Below are 13111 nucleotides of genomic sequence, written 5' to 3'. Positions count from 1 at the left end.
CACATATATATGTAAAATAATAATGTCTGTTTTATTCTACTATCCTTCGTATCTCCACATCCCCTCCCATCCCTTCACTTCCTCTACCTAATCTAAGGTAACTATTCTTCTCTAGTATCCCCTCTCCTTAGTGTGAATTAGTACCCACATATTAGAGAAAACATTCAGCCTTTGGTTTTTGGGGATTGGCTTATTTTGCTTAGCATGATATTCTCCAACTCCATTCATTTACTGGCAAATGCCATAATTTCATTCTTATTTAAGACTAAGTAATAGTCCATTGAAAAAATATATATATATTGAATATATATTGAATATATATTGAATATATATTGAATATATATTGAATATATATATATAATTTTATGGTTTTGTAGAAATTATAAATGATTTGTCATTTAATTTTAATATTTATTGCTAATAGGCAAAACTACAGTGATATTTTTAGCTTTTCTTTTCTAATCTTTCTTAAACTTACTTAATAAATCTAGTAGTGTTATGTGGCTACTTTGGAATTGTTTACATAGCCAATCATTACTTGTGAAGAAAGACAGTTTTACCTTGGCTCTAATTTCTATACCATTTATTTTCCTTGCTACTTTACATTGGCTCTTGTTCAATGAGAAAATATACTTGACTTTTTCCCCATTTCAGGGGTGAGTAAAGGTTCTGTTTGACTATTAATATTTGCTATAGGTTTTTGGTAAATATCATTTATCGGGTATAGAAAGTTCCTCTATATTGATAGTTTTTATAATGTACAACTATTGAATATTGTCATACTTTTTCACATGAATTGTGATAAATAAATGATTACTTTATTATGCTAAAATTTAGGGTAACATAATTGGTATAAGCTATCAATTTGGCTATGAAGATTATATTACTTCATTGATTTACTAATATTATGTTAAAGTTCTTTGTCTATAGAAATAAGAATATTAGTATGTTATCTCTTATTTGAGGTATTTCTCTTTTTTATTAATTTTTTATTTATCTATGACATCAGAATGCATTACAATTCTTATTACACATATAGAGCAAAATTTTTCATATCTCTGGTTGTATACAGCATATATTCACACCAATTTGTGTCTTCATAAATGTACTTTGGATAATAATGTTCATCACTTTACACCATCATTTCTAACCCCATGCCCCCTCCCTTCCCCTCTCACTCCTGTACCCTATCTATAGTTTATCTATTCTTCCCATGTTCCCACTCCCTACCACACTATGAATCAGAATAAGAAAGATTACATGAATCTTATATCAGAGAAAATATCCAGCATTTGTTTTTTGGGGATTGGCTAACTTCACTTAGAGTTATCTTCTTTAACTCCATTCATTTACAATCTTCATCTCTATGCAAATGCCAAGATTTTATTCTTTTATTGCTGAGTAATATTCCATTATGTATATATGCCACTTTTTTTATCCATTCATCTATCGAAGGGCATCTAGTTTGATTCCACATTTTATCAGTTGTGAATTGTGCTGCTATAAATATTGATGTGGCTGTGTCCCTATAGTCATTTGGGTATAGATCAAGGAGAGGGACAGCTGTGTCAAATGGTGGTTCTATTCCCAATTTTCCAAGAAATCTCCATACTGCTTTCCATATTGACTGCACCAATTTGCAGTCCCACAGCAGTTATGAATGAACATTCTCCCTCTCATCCCCCCAACACTTATTGTGGTTTGTCTTCAGAATAGCTGTCATCTGACTGGAGTGAGATGAAAAATTAGAGTACTTTTGATTTGCATCTCTCTAATTGCTAGCAAGGATGAACATTTTTTCATGTATTTGTTGATTGACTATATATCATCTTCTGAGAAGTGTCTGTTTGGGTCCTTGGTCCATTTATTGATTGTGTTATTTGCTTTTTTGGTGCTTAGGTTTTTTAGTTATTTATATACCCTAGTGATTAGTGCTCTATCTGATGTGTGAGGGCTAAAGATTTTCTCCCATGAAATAGGCTCTCTATTCACCTCACAGATTGTTTCATTTTCCTGAGAAGAAACTTTCTAGTTTGAGTTCATCTCATTTATTGATTGTTGATTTTAATTCTTGTGTGTAAGTATTCTTATTAAGGAAGTTGGGGCCTAATCCCACATGATGAAGATTAGGGCCTATGTTTTCTTCTATTAGACTCAGGGCCTCTGGTTTTATTCCTATGTCCTTGATCCATTTTGAGTTGAGTTTTGTGCATGGTGAGAGACAGGGATTTAATTTCATTTTGTTGCATATAGATTTACAGTTTTCCCAGCACCATTTGTTGAAGAGGCTATTATTTCTCCAATGCATGTTTTTGGCACCTTTGACTAATATAAGATAATTGTAATTTTGTGGGTTAGTCTCTGTGTCCTCTATTCTGTACCTTTGGTCTACCAGTCTGTTTTGGTGCCAATGCCATGCTGTTTTTGTTACTATTGCTCTGTAGTTTAGTTTAAGGTCTGGATAGTGATACCACCTGCTTCACTCTTACTGCTAAGGATTACTTTAGTTATTCTGGGTCTCTTATTTTTCCAGATGAATTTCATGATTGCTTTTTCTATTTCTATGAGGAATGCTATTAGGATTTTTATTGGAATTGCATTAAATAGTTATAGTGCTTATGGTAGTATGGTCATTTTGACAATCTTAATTCTGCCTATCCAAGAGCAAGGTAGATCTTTCCATCTTCTAAGGTCTTCTCTTATTTCTTTCTTTGGGGTTTTGTAATTTTCATTATATATATCTTTCACCTCTTTAATTAAGTTTATTCCCAAGTATTTAATTTTTTGAGGCTATTATAAATAGGGTAGTTTTTCTCATTTCTCTTTGTGAGGACTTGTCACTGATATACAGAAATGCATTTGATTTATGGGTGTTGATTTTATATCTTGCTATTTTGCTGAATTAATTACTAGTTCTAGAAGTTTTATGGAGGAAATTTTAGGGTCTTCGAGGTATAGAATCATATCATCAGCAAATAGTGCCAATTTGAGTTCTTCTTTTCCTATGTGTATTCCTTTATTTTTTTTCATCTGTCTAATTGCTCTGGCCAGTGTTTCAAGAACTATGTTAAATAGGAGTGGTGAAAGAAGGCATCCTTGTTTGTTCCAGTTTTTAGAGAGAATGCCTTCAATTTTTCTCCATTTAGAATGATGTTGGCCTGGGGTTTAGCATAGATAGCCTTTAAGATATTGAGATATGTTCCTATTATTCCTAATTTTTCTAATGTTTTGAACATGAAGATGTGCTGTATTTTTTTCCAAATGCTTTTTCTGCATCTATTGAGATGATCATATGATTCTTATCTTTAAGTCTATTGATGTGATGAATTATATTTATTGATTTCTGTATATTGAACAAACCTTGCAACCCATGGATGAATTCCTCTTGATTGTGGTGCACAATTTTTGTGATATGTTTTTGTATTTGATTTGCCAGAATTTTCTTGAAAATTTTTGCATCTATGTTCATTACAGATATTAGTCTGAAGTTTTCTTTCTTTGATGTGTCTTTGCCTGGTTTTGGAATCAGGGTGATATTGGCCTCACAGAATAAGTTTTGAAGTGCTCCTTCTTTTTCTATTTCCTATAATAACAAATAAATAAAATAAATTGAAGTAAATTGAAGAGTATTGGTATTCGTTTTTTTTTAAGATCTTGTGGAACTTGGCTGTGTATTCATCCAGTTCTGTGCTTTTTTTTGGTTGGTAGATTTCTGATGGCATCTTCTCTTTTGTCACTTGAAATTGATCTGTTTAAATTGTGTATATCATCGTGACTCAATTTGCGCAAATTATATGACTCTATAAATTTGTAGATGCCTTCAATTTATTGGAGTACAAATTTTCAAAATAATTTCTAATTATCTTCTGTATTTCTGTACTGTCTGTCAAGATATTTCCTTTTTCATCACATATGTTTGTAATTTGAGTTTTCTCTCTCTTTCTCTTCATTAGCATGGCTAAGGGTCTGTCAATTTTATTTATTTATTTTTTCAAATAACCAACTTTTTTCTGTCAATTTTTTCAATTGTTTCTTTTGTTTCAGTTTCATTATTTCAACCACCTTCTGCTGCTTTTAGTGTTGGTTTGCTCTTCTCTTTTCTAGAGCTTTGAGATGAAATGTTAAATAATTTATTTATTGACTTTTTCTTCTTTTAAGGAATGAACTTCATGTAATGAACTTTGCTCTTAGAACTGCTTTCATAATGTTCCTGAGATTTCAATATGTTGTATCTGTGTTCTCATTCACTTTTAAAAATTGTTTAAACTTCTTCTTGATGTCTTCTGCAACACTTTATTCATTCAGTAGGATATTATTTAGTCTTCATGTGTTGGAGTAGCTTTTATTTCTTATTTTATCATCAATTTCTAATTTCATTCCATTATGATTTGATAGAATGCAGGGTAGTATATACTTTTATATTTGCTCAGAGTTGCTTTGTCACATAATATATAATCTATTTTGGAGAAGGATCCATGTGCTGCTGAAAAAAACTGTATTCGCTTGTTGAAGGATGAAATATTCTATATAGGTTAGTTAAGTCTATGATATTCATTGTGTTATTGAGTTCAATAGTTTCTTTGTTCAGCTTTCATTTGGAAGATCTATGTAGTGATGAAAGAGATGTGTTAAAGTCACCCCAAATTATTGTGTTGGGATCCATTTGATTCTAACTTGAACGTAGATACTCCATTGTTTGGGGCATATATATTTATAATAGTTAAGTCTTGTTGGTGTATGGTTCCCTTGAGCAGTATGTAGTGTCCTTCTTTATCCTTTTTGATTGACTTCTGCTTGAAGTGTACTTTAATTTTTAATTGATATGAGGATGGAAACCCCTGCTTGCTTCTGCAGTCCATGTGAGTTGTACAATTTTTTTCCCTACCTTTCACCTTCAGTCTGTGAATGTCTTTTCTTATGAGATGAGTCTATTGGAGGCAGCACTTAGTTGGGTCTTTTTTTTTTTATCCAATCTGCTAGTCTATATCTTAAGCCATTAACATTCAGAATTACTATTGAGACATAATTTGTATTCCCAGCCATTTTTGTTTATTTTTTGGTATTTAATATGGCTTGGTTTCTCCTCTGATTATATTTGCCTTTAGTGTAATACCTCCCTCTGCTGATTTTCATCACTGTTTTTCATTTTCTCTTTATGAAATATTTTGCTGAGGATGTTCTGTAGTGTAGTATTTCTAGTTGTAAATTCTTTTAACATTTGTTTGTCATGAAAGGTTTTTACTTAGAAAATCTAAAGCTTAATTTTGATGGATATAAGAGTATTGTTTGGCATCTTTTTTTTTTTTTTTTTTCCGGATCTTGGTATCTGTTGTTCCATGATCTCCTGGCTTTGAGGGTCTGAGTTGAAAAGTCTGGGGAGATACGAATTGGTCTCCCCTTATATTTGATCTAATTTCTCTCTCTTGTGGCTTTTAAAATTCTATCCTTATTCTGTATGTTAGGCATTTTTATTATAATGTGCCTTGGTGTAGATCTGTTGCAATTTTGTACATTTGGTGTTCTGTAAACCTCTTTTATTTGGTTTTCCAACTTGTTCTTCATGTTTGGAAATTTTCTGCTATTATCTCATTGAAAAAATTGTGCATTCCTTTGGCTTAAAACTGTGTACCTTCCTCTATCCCAATATCTATAGATATTCCTCTATCCCAAATCTCTTAGATTTGGTCTTTTGGTGCTGTCCCATATTTTTGGATGTTCTGTTTATGGTTTCTTATTCTCTTCACTGTGTGATCAACTTTATTTTCCAGATTGTACAGTTTGTCTTTATTATCTGATGTTCTTTCTCTTAAGTGACTTAATCTTTTGTTATGCTTTCTATTGAGTTTTTTTATTTGATTTATTGTTGCCTTCTTGTCAAGGATTTCTTTTCTTTTCTTTTTTTTTCTGTGTCTCTGTCTCTCTCTTGAAGGAATCTTTTGCTATCTGGATTTGCTCTCTTGTATCTTTGTTGGAGTGATCATTTTTTTTGCCTGTATTTGCTCATTTAGGTCATTATTTAATTCATAGATCATTTTAATTATGAATCTTCTGAACTCCTTCTCTGATATTTCATCAACTTTGCTGTCCATGGGTTCTGTTATTGTAGTATCCTGTTTTGGCACTTTCCTCCCTTGTCTTTTCATGTTGTCTATGTGTCTTCCTTTCTTGCAGGGTGGATCTGATATATTAAAGTTTCTACCCTATATTTTTGTAGTACCTGTGCAGATTGTCTGTACCTTACCTTGATGTTGGGCTTCCAGACCCTGCTGGTGGCCCTCAATGTATGCTACTGCATCTAAAGGTGGTGGCAGCAATAGCTGAGGTAACTTGAGATAATAGTTGAGGTGTCCCCAAATTGAAGCAATGTCTTACAGAGATGGGGCTGAAAGGGTGGGCCTCACACTCTCTGTGTGATGCCTGCTCTGGGATGCAGCTTCTTCTAGGCTCTGTCTATTGTTAAAAAGTTAGGGACTACTTTGTGGGGATGGCTATAGCAGTGACTTCAGTGCCCCAAGATGGAAGTGGTTTAGGCTTAGGCTCCCAGGTGTTTAGGGGCAAACTCAGACCTACCCTGGACCTGGGTCCTGCTCAAATTGGTGTGGGTGGATCTGGGAAGTGCCTGGGTTCCCATGGTAGTTGTCAGTCTGGGTCACTGGCATGCTGGTGTGGGCAGATACAGGCTGCTGGGCTTGACCTCCCACTGTAGTCTGCTGGTCAAAAGGAGTGGTTCTGTGCTAGAGGCTGGGCTCGAGCAGATACCTGCTGGAGGAAGGTTGGACCTAGGCCTACTGTGAGCATGGGTCCCATACAGGTTGGTGTGGAGATATCTGGGTTGGGGCTGGGCTCTGGTGGTAGTCTGTTGGTCAGAAGGGGTGGTCCTCTGACAGAGGCTGGCTTGGGTGGTTGCTTGCTGGTGTAGGGGTGGACCCAGGCCTACTGTGAGCCTGGGTCCTGCTCAGGCCAGTGTGGGTGTATCTGGGCTGCCGGGCTTGGCCTCTCGTGGTAGTCTGCTAGTCTGAGGGGTTTCTCTTTGTGTTGAGGTAATGTTGGTCTCAAAATGTGATTTAAAAAAAAAACAAAACATTTCTTTTTGTGTAAGAATTTGTGCTAAATTTGTATGATTTCTTTCATCACAGTTTTAATAAAAATTTCTAGTAATGCAATCTGTACCTGGAGATTTCTTTGTTGAGAGTTTTTTTTTTTTCTGTTTTTTTCCAATGCATTCACTTGCATTAAGAGACATCACTTTAGGCTAAGGTAAAGTAAAAGGGACTGTACAGAACCATTAAAAGAATTTCAACTATGTATGAAACAAACATGTTTGGGAAATTAGAGTCTTCCCACAGAAATGGAAAACTAATGGAGTGATCTTCACAATGGACCACAATTACCCACCTTACTAAGTTTTCAGTAAAAGGAGGAGGAAACTCAGGCAGATTTGATGCTCAGAGCTGAAACTGTGGAAATCAAGGTGGGTAGACATAATGGGGCAGGGTATCAGAGTGGAGAGAGCTACTCAGAAAAAAAAAACAACACAGTATCTCCTGTGTTTTCCTCTCCCATATTTGGCAGAACCCAGAATAGTACATATATGTAAAGAATGCCCAGCAACAATGTAAAAACCAACTGAAAAGATGAAAGGGAACAATTTCTGGAGGTTATGTGGTCAGAGACTGTGTCTGTCCCAAGTAGGCACTCTGGAAAATCTCTTTATTCAAAAGAATACTTCAGAATTTTCTTGCCCCAACAATGAAAATTAAGCAACCCTGGGGACTAGAAGTAGGACACTGTTCTATTTTACACATGTTAAAATAATACCTGAAGGGACAAATTATTTCAAGTAACTAACTGTATCCCAGAAAAATACTCAGATTTTTACGATAATAAAAATAATATTCATTATCCAAAATCATTAAATTCAAATTGCATGGGAATTCAGGCTTCTGTAAACAGATTAGCTGAATATTCTTGTTGATGTATATGGTTGTAGGCCACATATTGGCTGAGATTCAGTTATTACAAAACTTGAATGAATCTTGTGCTTCTGAGGTGGCTCATTTATGTACCTGGTGAATGTGGCTTTTTGGTGTAAGTCCTAATTCTGTTCCATGCGTAACTTGCCATGGGGTTTTTTAAGTAGTGCCTTTGTGACCAAATAGGTACTTTCCTCAGAGAAAGTGATACAGTAGTGACAGCAGGGAGGAAGGTATAATACTTTTTAATGGTCTAATCTTAGAAGTCATGGTGTATTGCAGTCATTAGGAACAATTCATTTAGTACAGCCCACACTCAAGGGGAAGACAATTAAGTTCCACCTTTTGGAGAGGGTGAAGTAAGTAAGTTGTGCTCATATTTTTAAGTTAATACACTACTCAGCCAGGGCAGTGTTGGGTACATATAAATCCCAGCTACTGGACTACAGGAGGATCACAATTACAAAGTTACCTTGGGCAATTAAGTGAGACATTGTCTCAAAATTAAAGGGGCTGGAATGTAACTCAGTGGGAAAGTGCACCCAGTATAAAGGGTGGGGTGTGACACACTGCTCAAATTTTTTTTTATAGATTTTTTTTCTTCTTGTGTTTTCTTTTGGATGTTTTCTGCCCCAGTCTCTTCAAATTCCTTAATCTTTTCATCTTAAATGTTTTATCTGCTGTTAAACCCAGCCAGTTTTTTTTTCTTTCTAGTAAATAAAAATTTCATCTCTTGAATTTCAAGCTGGGTTGCTTTTGTATCTTCCATGCCTAACATGCCCAGTCTCTTTTCTGCCTTTTTGAAAATAAAGCATAGAATTTATATGAACTTTTAGGTATCCATCTAATTTTACCTCTATTATTAGTCCTCCAATAATTTCATTATCTGTGTTATCCCTGGGTCACTTTCTATTAATCAACTTTTCTCTTTATTATGGTGGTATTTTCCCACCCACCATGCATGGTTCTTTTAAGCATACAATGGAGTCTGAAATTCATGGTTGTGTTCTGTTCATGCTGCTACAACAAAATATAAAAAACGTGAGTCCTATGCAAGAAACATTTATTTATCACAGTTCTAGGGCTGAAAAGTCTAAGATAAATATGCCAGTAGATCTGGTGTTTGATGAGGCTCCACTTCCCATTTCATAGATGACTCTCTTCTCACTGTATCCTCCATGGTGGAGGAGACCAAGGGAGCTCTCTGGAGCCTCTTTTGTAAAGGCAATAACCCCATACATATCTCCAAAGGCCCTACCTCCCAAAAATAACATCTTGGATATCAGCTTTCAACATTTAAATTTTGTGGAGGAGACTATGCTGCAATTACCTTACTGGGAATTGAACAATTTTTATTCCTTTTACTATGTCTATGCTTTGGTCTACAATGAAATCAAGTTACAAGAGTTTTAGTCTTTTAGTCTTTAGTGTTTTCAGGCTGTGTTATATTGGACTTTTATCTAGCACTAGTTTTTTCCACCACTGTTCTTCTGAGTGTGTTGCCCCACACATAGGAAGACACTTTTCACTCTGATTATAAGAGCCCTGTATGAAATTTACTGATTATTTTACCACTTCATTCTCTGTTTCGTTCAGTCAACTCATACAAATGCACCAATCATTACTACACTGAAGATACAAGTAAAACACTGCACATCTCCAAAGTTGTCTCTCGGTGCTGTCCTCTTTTGACTCATATGCTGTCCTGCATGTCTTATGTAGCTTGATCATCCTGATTTTCACCTTTGTAACCTACTTTAAGAGCATTATCAGGGATTAGAGGATGCATCTCAGTGATGGGGTGTTTAAAGTGCAAAGCATACAACTCTTCTCAGAAGATCAGTTGAGAAATATATGAAAATGACTTCATTTTTCTTTCTCTCAAGGATCTCTGTCTCAGAAAGTCTAAAAAGTATGTTAGACATATTTTATCTGATTTAGCTGTGTATGACAGGAGTCAACACTAGTCTCTGTTAACACAAATTTATCTTAAAGCTCACTCCCAACCCTAACACAGTTAAGAAAAATCAATGAAAGAGAGTTCCAGCAATACTAACTTGACAATACTACAGAATTCCACTGTAGTTGACAAACAATGGAATCACTTTTAGCCCCTGTTTACTCACTTGTAAAGTAAGATTAAAAACAAAATAGCCTGATGATAGTGTGACTTAGGCTTCACAGTGGCTTTATGGATATTATTTTGGATAAATATTAGCCTTGAGTAACAATAATAATCCTACGAACTTTCAAACCATTGGGGATTTCCTCACATGTTGTGAAATAAATGATAGTGTCATGATAATATATGAGATGTGGAAGTTACAGGAAGAGAAAATCATGGGTAAAGTTATAAAAGCTAGAATACAATGGGTTCTCTATGGAATTGTCAGTTCAGAATGTAAAAAGCAGAATGGAAAATAATCATTGCTAAGAGTGAAATGGGATGAAGAAAAATGTGTTTGCATGGGGTCTTGGTGTATGTATTGAATATTAAACTAAGAATTTTATCTATTCAGCAAGCAATGGAGAGAGAGAGAGAGAGAGAGAGAGAGAGAGAGAGAGAGAGAGAGAGAGAAAGGAATTCAAGCAGGGAAGTAATCAAGTATCCAAGCAGTAAAGTAGAGTTGAATTGACTGTTTTTTTTTTAAAAATAAATACAATTAACTCTTGGTTACATTGTGTTTTATTAACACAATTAAGCTTTTAAACATGGGTTGCTAAGTAGTGCCAGAAACAATTACAGATCTGTCAGAATTAGTGTCACAAATATGTATGTTCCCCAGCATCAGCAGTATCATCAAGTGTACCCTCAGTACTGCTTGGCAAATCCTTTACATACAGTCAGCAACTGTCTTTTCTCCCAAAGGCTATGCAAAATCCTCACCATAAAGCTGGTGTCTTATAAAAATTACATAGTTTAATTTTTACCTCACAAAGACCTGAGTTCAAGTAAAATGAAAATAGAATTTAAAATAATATATGAACAGTATCAATTGAACCTCAACAGACTAACAATCATAACAATTTTAATTGTCACCTCAATATATTCCATTTGAAGAAAAAAATAACTAGTTAGTTAATACATGAGCTGAACTATTGCTTGACTGCCTTGACTCTTTTTTTTTAAATGAAACACTTTTTCTATCATGCATCATAAAGAAAAAAAATCACTTAACAAAAACCAGAATGACATACTCACCCTTGCCTCATAGTTTGAGAATAACCAGTGTGAGTCTTGAACTGACACCAATTGGTATAAACCACACAAAGTTGAAACCAAGAATGATGGAGACTTTCTACACACTATACAGTGGGTGGTGTTTTCTGGTGTTTAATTAGAGACTATAAAATCAGTGAAGCACCTTACAAAACCACAATGTATTCTCCAAAATACCAAATATTGCAATTTTATCTTAAAAATTTTGAAACTAAAAAGTTTATTTTTTATCTCTCTAGGATGACGAAGGAGAAGATGCCATGTCAATGACAGATTTAATGTTTTGTCACAATATATAAAAGGTTAGTCACTGCAAATTAATGACTAAAGAAATGTTTAATGGTGGCAGGAGACGCATGTATTGTAACCATTAAATACTAATATAACCACAAGCTATAATAGCAGTGAAGGAAGTTAAATTCTGAAAGATTATTAGGAGTAGAACACTTTTCTTCTTCAGCATCCCTCAGTTATTCAGTGCAGCTGGTGTCTTACAGGATGTGATGCGATAGGGTCAATTAGCACCGCTATCCTTTGTCCCTTTTCAATACTCAGCTACAGCAATCTTTTTATCATGAACATAAATGTGGGTTATCCTTCTTTGTCTTATGATGAGATTCCCTTTGTTCTTTTGTATTTCTAGATCCAGGAACTGAGAGAAGAGAAAGGTAATAAGACAAAATTCATGTAACATTTCTTGTGAAAATGAAAGAAGAAGGAGTAACCAATGAAACCAATTTTCCAACCTTACGATCTGAGTTATTTATCACTGCAGTTGATGATGGGCAGGCACAAGAATAAATCATAGGTCCAGCAGCTTGGATTCAAATAGTGAAAACTTATTGATGTTTGAATTTTGTATTTTTGTGTATTATTGAGACTAGGTCTTGCTATGTTTCTCAGTCTGGGATTGAACGATCCTCCTGCCTTAGCTTTCTGGTAGCTGGGATTACAAGTATGCATCACTGTATCCAGCTTGAAATTTGCCATGTTGAGCCTTTCTAATTTGTTAGTTAAAATATTGAAAAAAAAAGACCTTTATTTCAGATAAAAAGAAATATGTAGTATTATAATTACTCCCCCCCCTCCCAATACTGTAATGCAGGTGTTATATGAAGGTATCTCTGAAGGGAGGTATCATTCCCTTTGGGTATATACCCAGAAGAGAGGTGGCTGAATTTTTATATGGTAGGTCTAAGTTTAATATGTGGAAGAATCTCTATAATGTTTTCATAATCTTTGCATCAATTTGTGTTTTTACTAACAGCATGTAAGGGTTTCCTTTTCTCCACATCCTTTCTAATACTTATCTCTGGCCATTTTTATACAAGCCATCCTAACAGATATGAGGTGATCTCTGGTGATGTTTTGATTTGCATTTCTATGATGATTAGTGATTCTGAGGATTTTAAAAACCTACCTGTTGGCCACTGGTGTTCTTTTTTATGAATGTCTTTTCAGATTATTGGCCCATTTTTTTTAAAAAAAAAAAAGATTTAATCATGTTTTTTTTTAATTTTTTTATTGTTGGTTGTTCAAAACATTACATAGTTCTTGATATATCATATTTCACACTTTGATTCAAGTGGGTTATGAACTCCCATTTTTACCCCATATACAAATTGCAGAATCACATCAGTTACACATCCATTGATTTACATATTGCTATACAAGTGTCTGTTGTATTCGGCTGCCTTTCCTATCCTCTACTATCCCCCATCCCCTCCCCTCCCCTCCCCTCTTCTCTCTCTACCCCATCTACTGTCATTCATTTCTCCCCCTTGTATTATTTTCCCCTTTCCCCTCACTTCCTCTTGTATGAAATTTTGTATAACCCTGAGGGTCTCCTTCCATTTCCATGCAACTTCCCTTCTCTCTCCCTTTCCCTCCCAACTCTCATCCCAGTTTAATGTTAATC

General features: G+C 34.8%; 1 long non-coding RNA gene across 1 annotated transcript in view; it reads left to right on the top strand.

The window, feature by feature from the left end:
• The window catches only part of LOC139705680 (uncharacterized), a 46887-nt gene extending 34967 nt beyond the window's left edge, over positions 1-11920 (top strand). The window contains exons 3-4 of the long non-coding RNA XR_011707498.1: positions 11433-11495; positions 11837-11920. This is a non-coding gene — a long non-coding RNA (uncharacterized lncRNA). The remainder of the gene's footprint in view (positions 1-11432; positions 11496-11836) is intronic.
• Positions 11921-13111: the final 1191 nt, after the last annotated feature.

This window comes from Marmota flaviventris, chromosome 5 (assembly GCF_047511675.1).
Source record: "Marmota flaviventris isolate mMarFla1 chromosome 5, mMarFla1.hap1, whole genome shotgun sequence".
In the NCBI taxonomy this organism is placed as follows: domain Eukaryota; kingdom Metazoa; phylum Chordata; class Mammalia; order Rodentia; family Sciuridae; genus Marmota; species Marmota flaviventris.
The sequence above is the reverse complement of the archived record's forward strand: the minus strand, read 5'-3'. Positions and strand labels throughout refer to the sequence as shown.